Genomic DNA, 12,088 nt, shown 5'->3' on the forward strand with positions numbered 1-12,088 from the left:
GGACTTTTCAGAATCCTTGGGTGGCACCGTAGTCGGAAACCAATTCTGGTTATCGCTTCTCGGCCTTTTGGCTAAGATAAAGTGTAGTATCTGTTCTTATCAGTTTAATATCTGATACGTCCCCTATCTGGGGACCATATATTAAATGGATTTTTAGAACAGGGAGATGGAAAAAGAGCTTGCTCTGTCCACTCCACGCATTGACCTGGTATTGCAGTATCTCCAGGACCGGTGCACCCCTTCTTTAATGCAGTTTCTAAAATCAGAAAGAATTGAATTCAATGCTTTTTGTTCATTTTGCTTGTTTGTCGGATTTTGGGATGGACTCTTTGGCTTTGCTTTTCTTCTCCTCATTGGATTTTTCATGTTAAAAGTTGCAGAAGCCAGATGACAAGCTCATTTTGGTTCAACTTCAGCAACTGTGCATTGCATTGCCATGTAATGTAATGTAATGCAATGCTATCTATCTAGCTCTCCCTCTATACTTCCTTTTGGATAAACAGACATATTAGGCAAGCATTTTGGAGCTTTCACCTAAATAACTACAGGTGGTGAGATAAGCTGCACAATATAATTGACCTTTCAGTATATTGTTGCACACACACCATCTATTTAGCAAATGCCCTTGTTATCAACAGCAGCCTTTTAAACTCACCTGAGCTAACAGGTATGTGAGCTGGTTACTCTGCTGCGCTTAAAATTTCTTTTTTGGTTTGCTACAATGCCTTTTCTGAAACGTTGTCTCCCTCTGCTGGAACACTGACTTCTTTCATTTAATGCCTGCAGACTATAAAAGAGAAACCAACCCAAAAAGTTTGGTTGATTAGTCTGTGGCATTCTTTTAAACTGTTGCTTATGGCGGTCTCTGTGAGCTTCTCAGTGACATTCAGCCATCCAGGTATCCCGCCTGCAGTAGACGGAATGTGGCAATGGAACGCTGGCTGCGCGTGTCATAATAGGCTCTGAGCCTTTATATACCTTCGCACAGCAGCAGCCACCTTCAGTCTGCTGCTGGACAGCCAGCAGCAGCAGCAGCAGGAGAGGTAATTAATCAGCAACCCTCCTGCTAAGGGTAGACAGCTGCTCGTTCCACCCCCCCCCCGCCTTAATTGGTTCTCCTCCCTTCCAACGGTGTTGAGGCGGGTGGGAACAGCCGGGGGTTGAGGGTACTGTGCTAAAAGAGGTGGAGTTATGCAGATCTAAAACGCGTGGATTGCAGCAGCAGCAAGCCGAAAAGTGCAGGCATGTGAGGGATCTAGAGGTTGACAGCATGTCTTCTTAACGGAAGTCCAGGTGGCCATCTCCACAAATGGACTTTTCAGAATCCTTGGGTGGCACCGTAGTCGGAAACCAATTCTGGTTATCGCTTCTCGGCCTTTTGGCTAAGATCAAGTGTAGTATCTGTTCTTATCAGTTTAATATCTGATACGTCCCCTATCTGGGGACCATATATTAAATGGATTTTTAGAACAAGGAGATGGAAAAAGAGCTTGCTCTGTCCACTCCACGCATTGACCTGGTATTGCAGTATCTCCAGGACCGGTGCACCCCTTCTTTAATGCAGTTTCTAAAATCAGAAAGAATTGAATTCAATGCTTTTTGTTCATTTTGCTTGTTTGTCGGATTTTGGGATGGACTCTTTGGCTTTGCTTTTCTTCTCCTCATTGGATTTTTCATGTTAAAAGTTGCAGAAGCCAGATGACAAGCTCATTTTGGTTCAACTTCAGCAACTGTGCATTGCATTGCCATGTAATGTAATGTAATGCAATGCTATCTATCTAGCTCTCCCTCTATACTTCCTTTTGGATAAACAGACATATTAGGCAAGCATTTTGGAGCTTTCACCTAAATAACTACAGGTGGTGAGATAAGCTGCACAATATAATTGACCTTTCAGTATATTGTTGCACACACACCATCTATTTAGCAAATGCCCTTGTTATCAACAGCAGCCTTTTAAACTCACCTGAGCTAACAGGTATGTGAGCTGGTTACTCTGCTGCACTTAAAATTTCTTTTTTGGTTTGCTACAATGCCTTTTCTGAAACGTTGTCTCCCTCTGCTGGAACACTGACTTCTTTCATTTAATGCCTGCAGACTATAAAAGAGAAACCAACCCAAAAAGTTTGGTTGATTAGTCTGTGGCATTCTTTTAAACTGTTGCTTATGGCGGTCTCTGTGAGCTTCTCAGTGACATTCAGCCATCCAGGTATCCCGCCTGCAGTAGACGGAATGTGGCAATGGAACGCTGGCTGCGCGTGTCATAATAGGCTCTGAGCCTTTATATACCTGCGCACAGCAGCAGCCACCTTCAGTCTGCTGCTGGACAGCCAGCAGCAGCAGCAGGAGAGGTAATTAATCAGCAACCCTCCTGCTAAGGGTAGACAGCTGCTCGTTCCACCCCCCCCCCCGCCTTAATTGGTTCTCCTCCCTTCCAACGGTGTTGAGGCGGGTGGGAACAGCCGGGGGTTGAGGGTACTGTGCTAAAAGAGGTGGAGTTATGCAGATCTAAAACGCGTGGATTGCAGCAGCAGCAAGCCGAAAAGTGCAGGCATGTGAGGGATCTAGAGGTTGACAGCATGTCTTCTTAACGGGAGTCCAGGTGGCCATCTCCACAAATGGACTTTTCAGAATCCTTGGGTGGCACCGTAGTCGGAAACCAATTCTGGTTATCGCTTCTCGGCCTTTTGGCTAAGATCAAGTGTAGTATCTGTTCTTATCAGTTTAATATCTGATACGTCCCCTATCTGGGGACCATATATTAAATGGATTTTTAGAACAGGGAGATGGAAAAAGAGCTTGCTCTGTCCACTCCACGCATTGACCTGGTATTGCAGTATCTCCAGGACCGGTGCACCCCTTCTTTAATGCAGTTTCTAAAATCAGAAAGAATTGAATTCAATGCTTTTTGTTCATTTTGCTTGTTTGTCGGATTTTGGGATGGACTCTTTGGCTTTGCTTTTCTTCTCCTCATTGGATTTTTCATGTTAAAAGTTGCAGAAGCCAGATGACAAGCTCATTTTGGTTCAACTTCAGCAACTGTGCATTGCATTGCCATGTAATGTAATGTAATGCAATGCTATCTATCTAGCTCTCCCTCTATACTTCCTTTTGGATAAACAGACATATTAGGCAAGCATTTTGGAGCTTTCACCTAAATAACTACAGGTGGTGAGATAAGCTGCACAATATAATTGACCTTTCAGTATATTGTTGCACACACACCATCTATTTAGCAAATGCCCTTGTTATCAACAGCAGCCTTTTAAACTCACCTGAGCTAACAGGTATGTGAGCTGGTTACTCTGCTGCGCTTAAAATTTATTTTTTGGTTTGCTACAATGCCTTTTCTGAAACGTTGTCTCCCTCTGCTGGAACACTGACTTCTTTCATTTAATGCCTGCAGACTATAAAAGAGAAACCAACCCAAAAAGTTTGGTTGATTAGTCTGTGGCATTCTTTTAAACTGTTGCTTATGGCGGTCTCTGTGAGCTTCTCAGTGACATTCAGCCATCCAGGTATCCCGCCTGCAGTAGACGGAATGTGGCAATGGAACGCTGGCTGCGCGTGTCATAATAGGCTCTGAGCCTTTATATACCTGCGCACAGCAGCAGCCACCTTCAGTCTGCTGCTGGACAGCCAGCAGCAGCAGCAGCAGGAGAGGTAATTAATCAGCAACCCTCCTGCTAAGGGTAGACAGCTGCTCGTTCCACCCCCCCCCGCCTTAATTGGTTCTCCTCCCTTCCAACGGTGTTGAGGCGGGTGGGAACAGCCGGGGGTTGAGGGTACTGTGCTAAAAGAGGTGGAGTTATGCAGATCTAAAACGCGTGGATTGCAGCAGCAGCAAGCCGAAAAGTGCAGGCATGTGAGGGATCTAGAGGTTGACAGCATGTCTTCTTAACGGGAGTCCAGGTGGCCATCTCCACAAATGGACTTTTCAGAATCCTTGGGTGGCACCGTAGTCGGAAACCAATTCTGGTTATCGCTTCTCGGCCTTTTGGCTAAGATCAAGTGTAGTATCTGTTCTTATCAGTTTAATATCTGATACGTCCCCTATCTGGGGACCATATATTAAATGGATTTTTAGAACAGGGAGATGGAAAAAGAGCTTGCTCTGTCCACTCCACGCATTGACCTGGTATTGCAGTATCTCCAGGACCGGTGCACCCCTTCTTTAATGCAGTTTCTAAAATCAGAAAGAATTGAATTCAATGCTTTTTGTTCATTTTGCTTGTTTGTCGGATTTTGGGATGGACTCTTTGGCTTTGCTTTTCTTCTCCTCATTGGATTTTTCATGTTAAAAGTTGCAGAAGCCAGATGACAAGCTCATTTTGGTTCAACTTCAGCAACTGTGCATTGCATTGCCATGTAATGTAATGTAATGCAATGCTATCTATCTAGCTCTCCCTCTATACTTCCTTTTGGATAAACAGACATATTAGGCAAGCATTTTGGAGCTTTCACCTAAATAACTACAGGTGGTGAGATAAGCTGCACAATATAATTGACCTTTCAGTATATTGTTGCACACACACCATCTATTTAGCAAATGCCCTTGTTATCAACAGCAGCCTTTTAAACTCACCTGAGCTAACAGGTATGTGAGCTGGTTACTCTGCTGCGCTTAAAATTTCTTTTTTGGTTTGCTACAATGCCTTTTCTGAAACGTTGTCTCCCTCTGCTGGAACACTGACTTCTTTCATTTAATGCCTGCAGACTATAAAAGAGAAACCAACCCAAAAAGTTTGGTTGATTAGTCTGTGGCATTCTTTTAAACTGTTGCTTATGGCGGTCTCTGTGAGCTTCTCAGTGACATTCAGCCATCCAGGTATCCCGCCTGCAGTAGACGGAATGTGGCAATGGAACGCTGGCTGCGCGTGTCATAATAGGCACTGAGCCTTTATATACCTGCGCACAGCAGCAGCCACCTTCAGTCTGCTGCTGGACAGCCAGCAGCAGCAGCAGCAGGAGAGGTAATTAATCAGCAACCCTCCTGCTAAGGGTAGACAGCTGCTCGTTCCACCCCCCCCCCGCCTTAATTGGTTCTCCTCCCTTCCAACGGTGTTGAGGCGGGTGGGAACAGCCGGGGGTTGAGGGTACTGTGCTAAAAGAGGTGGAGTTATGCAGATCTAAAACGCGTGGATTGCAGCAGCAGCAAGCCGAAAAGTGCAGGCATGTGAGGGATCTAGAGGTTGACAGCATGTCTTCTTAACGGGAGTCCAGGTGGCCATCTCCACAAATGGACTTTTCAGAATCCTTGGGTGGCACCGTAGTCGGAAACCAATTCTGGTTATCGCTTCTCGGCCTTTTGGCTAAGATCAAGTGTAGTATCTGTTCTTATCAGTTTAATATCTGATACGTCCCCTATCTGGGGACCATATATTAAATGAATTTTTAGAACAGGGAGATGGAAAAAGAGCTTGCTCTGTCCACTCCACGCATTGACCTGGTATTGCAGTATCTCCAGGACCGGTGCACCCCTTCTTTAATGCAGTTTCTAAAATCAGAAAGAATTGAATTCAATGCTTTTTGTTCATTTTGCTTGTTTGTCGGATTTTGGGATGGACTCTTTGGCTTTGCTTTTCTTCTCCTCATTGGATTTTTCATGTTAAAAGTTGCAGAAGCCAGATGACAAGCTCATTTTGGTTCAACTTCAGCAACTGTGCATTGCATTGCCATGTAATGTAATGTAATGCAATGCTATCTATCTAGCTCTCCCTCTATACTTCCTTTTGGATAAACAGACATATTAGGCAAGCATTTTGGAGCTTTCACCTAAATAACTACAGGTGGTGAGATAAGCTGCACAATATAATTGACCTTTCAGTATATTGTTGCACACACACCATCTATTTAGCAAATGCCCTTGTTATCAACAGCAGCCTTTTAAACTCACCTGAGCTAACAGGTATGTGAGCTGGTTACTCTGCTGCGCTTAAAATTTCTTTTTTGGTTTGCTACAATGCCTTTTCTGAAACGTTGTCTCCCTCTGCTGGAACACTGACTTCTTTCATTTAATGCCTGCAGACTATAAAAGAGAAACCAACCCAAAAAGTTTGGTTGATTAGTCTGTGGCATTCTTTTAAACTGTTGCTTATGGCGGTCTCTGTGAGCTTCTCAGTGACATTCAGCCATCCAGGTATCCCGCCTGCAGTAGACGGAATGTGGCAATGGAACGCTGGCTGCGCGTGTCATAATAGGCTCTGAGCCTTTATATACCTGCGCACAGCAGCAGCCACCTTCAGTCTGCTGCTGGACAGCCAGCAGCAGCAGCAGCAGGAGAGGTAATTAATCAGCAACCCTCCTGCTAAGGGTAGACAGCTGCTCGTTCCACCCCCCCCCCCCCCCGCCTTAATTGGTTCTCCTCCCTTCCAACGGTGTTGAGGCGGGTGGGAACAGCCGGGGGTTGAGGGTACTGTGCTAAAAGAGGTGGAGTTATGCAGATCTAAAACGCGTGGATTGCAGCAGCAGCAAGCCGAAAAGTGCAGGCATGTGAGGGATCTAGAGGTTGACAGCATGTCTTCTTAACGGGAGTCCAGGTGGCCATCTCCACAAATGGACTTTTCAGAATCCTTGGGTGGCACCGTAGTCGGAAACCAATTCTGGTTATCGCTTCTCGGCCTTTTGGCTAAGATCAAGTGTAGTATCTGTTCTTATCAGTTTAATATCTGATACGTCCCCTATCTGGGGACCATATATTAAATGGATTTTTAGAACAGGGAGATGGAAAAAGAGCTTGCTCTGTCCACTCCACGCATTGACCTGGTATTGCAGTATCTCCAGGACCGGTGCACCCCTTCTTTAATGCAGTTTCTAAAATCAGAAAGAATTGAATTCAATGCTTTTTGTTCATTTTGCTTGTTTGTCGGATTTTGGGATGGACTCTTTGGCTTTGCTTTTCTTCTCCTCATTGGATTTTTCATGTTAAAAGTTGCAGAAGCCAGATGACAAGCTCATTTTGGTTCAACTTCAGCAACTGTGCATTGCATTGCTATGTAATGTAATGTAATGCAATGCTATCTATCTAGCTCTCCCTCTATACTTCCTTTTGGATAAACAGACATATTAGGCAAGCATTTTGGAGCTTTCACCTAAATAACTACAGGTGGTGAGATAAGCTGCACAATATAATTGACCTTTCAGTATATTGTTGCACACACACCATCTATTTAGCAAATGCCCTTGTTATCAACAGCAGCCTTTTAAACTCACCTGAGCTAACAGGTATGTGAGCTGGTTACTCTGCTGCGCTTAAAATTTCTTTTTTGGTTTGCTACAATGCCTTTTCTGAAACGTTGTCTCCCTCTGCTGGAACACTGACTTCTTTCATTTAATGCCTGCAGACTATAAAAGAGAAACCAACCCAAAAAGTTTGGTTGATTAGTCTGTGGCATTCTTTTAAACTGTTGCTTATGGCGGTCTCTGTGAGCTTCTCAGTGACATTCAGCCATCCAGGTATCCCGCCTGCAGTAGACGGAATGTGGCAATGGAACGCTGGCTGCGCGTGTCATAATAGGCTCTGAGCCTTTATATACCTGCGCACAGCAGCAGCCACCTTCAGTCTGCTGCTGGACAGCCAGCAGCAGCAGCAGCAGGAGAGGTAATTAATCAGCAACCCTCCTGCTAAGGGTAGACAGCTGCTCGTTCCACCCCCCCCCCCGCCTTAATTGGTTCTCCTCCCTTCCAACGGTGTTGAGGCGGGTGGGAACAGCCGGGGGTTGAGGGTACTGTGCTAAAAGAGGTGGAGTTATGCAGATCTAAAACGCGTGGATTGCAGCAGCAGCAAGCCGAAAAGTGCAGGCATGTGAGGGATCTAGAGGTTGACAGCATGTCTTCTTAACGGGAGTCCAGGTGGCCATCTCCACAAATGGACTTTTCAGAATCCTTGGGTGGCACCGTAGTCAGAAACCAATTCTGGTTATCGCTTCTCGGCCTTTTGGCTAAGATCAAGTGTAGTATCTGTTCTTATCAGTTTAATATCTGATACGTCCCCTATCTGGGGACCATATATTAAATGGATTTTTAGAACAGGGAGATGGAAAAAGAGCTTGCTCTGTCCACTCCACGCATTGACCTGGTATTGCAGTATCTCCAGGACCGGTGCACCCCTTCTTTAATGCAGTTTCTAAAATCAGAAAGAATTGAATTCAATGCTTTTTGTTCATTTTGCTTGTTTGTCGGATTTTGGGATGGACTCTTTGGCTTTGCTTTTCTTCTCCTCATTGGATTTTTCATGTTAAAAGTTGCAGAAGCCAGATGACAAGCTCATTTTGGTTCAACTTCAGCAACTGTGCATTGCATTGCCATGTAATGTAATGTAATGCAATGCTATCTATCTAGCTCTCCCTCTATACTTCCTTTTGGATAAACAGACATATTAGGCAAGCATTTTGGAGCTTTCACCTAAATAACTACAGGTGGTGAGATAAGCTGCACAATATAATTGACCTTTCAGTATATTGTTGCACACACACCATCTATTTAGCAAATGCCCTTGTTATCAACAGCAGCCTTTTAAACTCACCTGAGCTAACAGGTATGTGAGCTGGTTACTCTGCTGCGCTTAAAATTTCTTTTTTGGTTTGCTACAATGCCTTTTCTGAAACGTTGTCTCCCTCTGCTGGAACACTGACTTCTTTCATTTAATGCCTGCAGACTATAAAAGAGAAACCAACCCAAAAAGTTTGGTTGATTAGTCTGTGGCATTCTTTTAAACTGTTGCTTATGGCGGTCTCTGTGAGCTTCTCAGTGACATTCAGCCATCCAGGTATCCCGCCTGCAGTAGACGGAATGTGGCAATGGAACGCTGGCTGCGCGTGTCATAATAGGCTCTGAGCCTTTATATACCTGCGCACAGCAGCAGCCACCTTCAGTCTGCTGCTGGACAGACAGCAGCAGCAGCAGCAGGAGAGGTAATTAATCAGCAACCCTCCTGCTAAGGGTAGACAGCTGCTCGTTCCACCCCCCCCCCCGCCTTAATTGGTTCTCCTCCCTTCCAACGGTGTTGAGGCGGGTGGGAACAGCCGGGGGTTGAGGGTACTGTGCTAAAAGAGGTGGAGTTATGCAGATCTAAAACGCGTGGATTGCAGCAGCAGCAAGCCGAAAAGTGCAGGCATGTGAGGGATCTAGAGGTTGACAGCATGTCTTCTTAACGGGAGTCCAGGTGGCCATCTCCACAAATGGACTTTTCAGAATCCTTGGGTGGCACCGTAGTCGGAAACCAATTCTGGTTATCGCTTCTCGGCCTTTTGGCTAAGATCAAGTGTAGTATCTGTTCTTATCAGTTTAATATCTGATACGTCCCCTATCTGGGGACCATATATTAAATGGATTTTTAGAACAGGGAGATGGAAAAAGAGCTTGCTCTGTCCACTCCACGCATTGACCTGGTATTGCAGTATCTCCAGGACCGGTGCACCCCTTCTTTAATGCAGTTTCTAAAATCAGAAAGAATTGAATTCAATGCTTTTTGTTCATTTTGCTTGTTTGTCGGATTTTGGGATGGACTCTTTGGCTTTGCTTTTCTTCTCCTCATTGGATTTTTCATGTTAAAAGTTGCAGAAGCCAGATGACAAGCTCATTTTGGTTCAACTTCAGCAACTGTGCATTGCATTGCCATGTAATGTAATGTAATGCAATGCTATCTATCTAGCTCTCCCTCTATACTTCCTTTTGGATAAACAGACATATTAGGCAAGCATTTTGGAGCTTTCACCTAAATAACTACAGGTGGTGAGATAAGCTGCACAATATAATTGACCTTTCAGTATATTGTTGCACACACACCATCTATTTAGCAAATGCCCTTGTTATCAACAGCAGCCTTTTAAACTCACCTGAGCTAACAGGTATGTGAGCTGGTTACTCTGCTGCGCTTAAAATTTATTTTTTGGTTTGCTACAATGCCTTTTCTGAAACGTTGTCTCCCTCTGCTGGAACACTGACTTCTTTCATTTAATGCCTGCAGACTATAAAAGAGAAACCAACCCAAAAAGTTTGGTTGATTAGTCTGTGGCATTCTTTTAAACTGTTGCTTATGGCGGTCTCTGTGAGCTTCTCAGTGACATTCAGCCATCCAGGTATCCCGCCTGCAGTAGACGGAATGTGGCAATGGAACGCTGGCTGCGCGTGTCATAATAGGCTCTGAGCCTTTATATACCTGCGCACAGCAGCAGCCACCTTCAGTCTGCTGCTGGACAGCCAGCAGCAGCAGCAGCAGGAGAGGTAATTAATCAGCAACCCTCCTGCTAAGGGTAGACAGCTGCTCGTTCCACCCCCCCCCGCCTTAATTGGTTCTCCTCCCTTCCAACGGTGTTGAGGCGGGTGGGAACAGCCGGGGGTTGAGGGTACTGTGCTAAAAGAGGTGGAGTTATGCAGATCTAAAACGCGTGGATTGCAGCAGCAGCAAGCCGAAAAGTGCAGGCATGTGAGGGATCTAGAGGTTGACAGCATGTCTTCTTAACGGGAGTCCAGGTGGCCATCTCCACAAATGGACTTTTCAGAATCCTTGGGTGGCACCGAAGTCGGAAACCAATTCTGGTTATCGCTTCTCGGCCTTTTGGCTAAGATCAAGTGTAGTATCTGTTCTTATCAGTTTAATATCTGATACGTCCCCTATCTGGGGACCATATATTAAATGGATTTTTAGAACAGGGAGATGGAAAAAGAGCTTGCTCTGTCCACTCCACGCATTGACCTGGTATTGCAGTATCTCCAGGACCGGTGCACCCCTTCTTTAATGCAGTTTCTAAAATCAGAAAGAATTGAATTCAATGCTTTTTGTTCATTTTGCTTGTTTGTCGGATTTTGGGATGGACTCTTTGGCTTTGCTTTTCTTCTCCTCATTGGATTTTTCATGTTAAAAGTTGCAGAAGCCAGATGACAAGCTCATTTTGGTTCAACTTCAGCAACTGTGCATTGCATTGCCATGTAATGTAATGTAATGCAATGCTATCTATCTAGCTCTCCCTCTATACTTCCTTTTGGATAAACAGACATATTAGGCAAGCATTTTGGAGCTTTCACCTAAATAACTACAGGTGGTGAGATAAGCTGCACAATATAATTGACCTTTCAGTATATTGTTGCACACACACCATCTATTTAGCAAATGCCCTTGTTATCAACAGCAGCCTTTTAAACTCACCTGAGCTAACAGGTATGTGAGCTGGTTACTCTGCTGCGCTTAAAATTTCTTTTTTGGTTTGCTACAATGCCTTTTCTGAAACGTTGTCTCCCTCTGCTGGAACACTGACTTCTTTCATTTAATGCCTGCAGACTATAAAAGAGAAACCAACCCAAAAAGTTTGGTTGATTAGTCTGTGGCATTCTTTTAAACTGTTGCTTATGGCGGTCTCTGTGAGCTTCTCAGTGACATTCAGCCATCCAGGTATCCCGCCTGCAGTAGACGGAATGTGGCAATGGAACGCTGGCTGCGCGTGTCATAATAGGCTCTGAGCCTTTATATACCTGCGCACAGCAGCAGCCACCTTCAGTCTGCTGCTGGACAGCCAGCAGCAGCAGCAGCAGGAGAGGTAATTAATCAGCAACCCTCCTGCTAAGGGTAGACAGCTGCTCGTTCCACCCCCCCCCCGCCTTAATTGGTTCTCCTCCCTTCCAACGGTGTTGAGGCGGGTGGGAACAGCCGGGGGTTGAGGGTACTGTGCTAAAAGAGGTGGAGTTATGCAGATCTAAAACGCGTGGATTGCAGCAGCAGCAAGCCGAAAAGTGCAGGCATGTGAGGGATCTAGAGGTTGACAGCATGTCTTCTTAACGGGAGTCCAGGTGGCCATCTCCACAAATGGACTTTTCAGAATCCTTGGGTGGCACCGTAGTCGGAAACCAATTCTGGTTATCGCTTCTCGGCCTTTTGGCTAAGATCAAGTGTAGTATCTGTTCTTATCAGTTTAATATCTGATACGTCCCCTATCTGGGGACCATATATTAAATGGATTTTTAGAACAGGGAGATGGAAAAAGAGCTTGCTCTGTCCACTCCACGCATTGACCTGGTATTGCAGTATCTCCAGGACCGGTGCACCCCTTCTTTAATGCAGTTTCTAAAATCAGAAAGAATTGAATTCAATGCT

General features: G+C 45.0%; 10 non-coding genes across 10 annotated transcripts; all 10 read left to right on the top strand.

Moving 5' to 3' along the window:
* The first annotated feature begins 51 nt into the window (after window positions 1–51).
* Window positions 52–242, top strand: LOC141196098 (U2 spliceosomal RNA). The gene has a single exon (XR_012268664.1). It is a non-coding gene; the product is annotated as a U2 spliceosomal RNA (small nuclear RNA).
* Window positions 243–1,362: 1,120 nt separating this feature from the next.
* On the top strand, window positions 1,363–1,553 carry LOC141196792 (U2 spliceosomal RNA). Its single transcript, XR_012269188.1, has one exon. It is a non-coding gene; the product is annotated as a U2 spliceosomal RNA (small nuclear RNA).
* A 1,118-nt stretch (window positions 1,554–2,671) lies between these two features.
* Window positions 2,672–2,862, top strand: LOC141195639 (U2 spliceosomal RNA). Its single transcript, XR_012268220.1, has one exon. It is a non-coding gene; the product is annotated as a U2 spliceosomal RNA (small nuclear RNA).
* A 1,119-nt stretch (window positions 2,863–3,981) lies between these two features.
* On the top strand, window positions 3,982–4,172 carry LOC141195652 (U2 spliceosomal RNA). Its single transcript, XR_012268232.1, has one exon. It is a non-coding gene; the product is annotated as a U2 spliceosomal RNA (small nuclear RNA).
* A 1,120-nt stretch (window positions 4,173–5,292) lies between these two features.
* LOC141196563 (U2 spliceosomal RNA) lies at window positions 5,293–5,483 on the top strand. The gene has a single exon (XR_012268965.1). It is a non-coding gene; the product is annotated as a U2 spliceosomal RNA (small nuclear RNA).
* A 1,125-nt stretch (window positions 5,484–6,608) lies between these two features.
* LOC141195664 (U2 spliceosomal RNA) lies at window positions 6,609–6,799 on the top strand. The gene has a single exon (XR_012268243.1). It is a non-coding gene; the product is annotated as a U2 spliceosomal RNA (small nuclear RNA).
* A 1,121-nt stretch (window positions 6,800–7,920) lies between these two features.
* On the top strand, window positions 7,921–8,111 carry LOC141195675 (U2 spliceosomal RNA). Its single transcript, XR_012268254.1, has one exon. It is a non-coding gene; the product is annotated as a U2 spliceosomal RNA (small nuclear RNA).
* A 1,121-nt stretch (window positions 8,112–9,232) lies between these two features.
* Window positions 9,233–9,423, top strand: LOC141195686 (U2 spliceosomal RNA). The gene has a single exon (XR_012268265.1). It is a non-coding gene; the product is annotated as a U2 spliceosomal RNA (small nuclear RNA).
* Window positions 9,424–10,542: 1,119 nt separating this feature from the next.
* LOC141195698 (U2 spliceosomal RNA) lies at window positions 10,543–10,733 on the top strand. The gene has a single exon (XR_012268276.1). It is a non-coding gene; the product is annotated as a U2 spliceosomal RNA (small nuclear RNA).
* A 1,120-nt stretch (window positions 10,734–11,853) lies between these two features.
* LOC141195710 (U2 spliceosomal RNA) lies at window positions 11,854–12,044 on the top strand. The gene has a single exon (XR_012268288.1). It is a non-coding gene; the product is annotated as a U2 spliceosomal RNA (small nuclear RNA).
* Window positions 12,045–12,088: the final 44 nt, after the last annotated feature.

This window comes from Phyllobates terribilis, unplaced genomic scaffold (genome assembly GCF_046119375.1).
Source record: "Phyllobates terribilis strain yellow unplaced genomic scaffold, ASM4611937v1 Scaffold_74__1_contigs__length_7073193, whole genome shotgun sequence".
NCBI lineage: Eukaryota > Metazoa > Chordata > Amphibia > Anura > Dendrobatidae > Phyllobates > Phyllobates terribilis.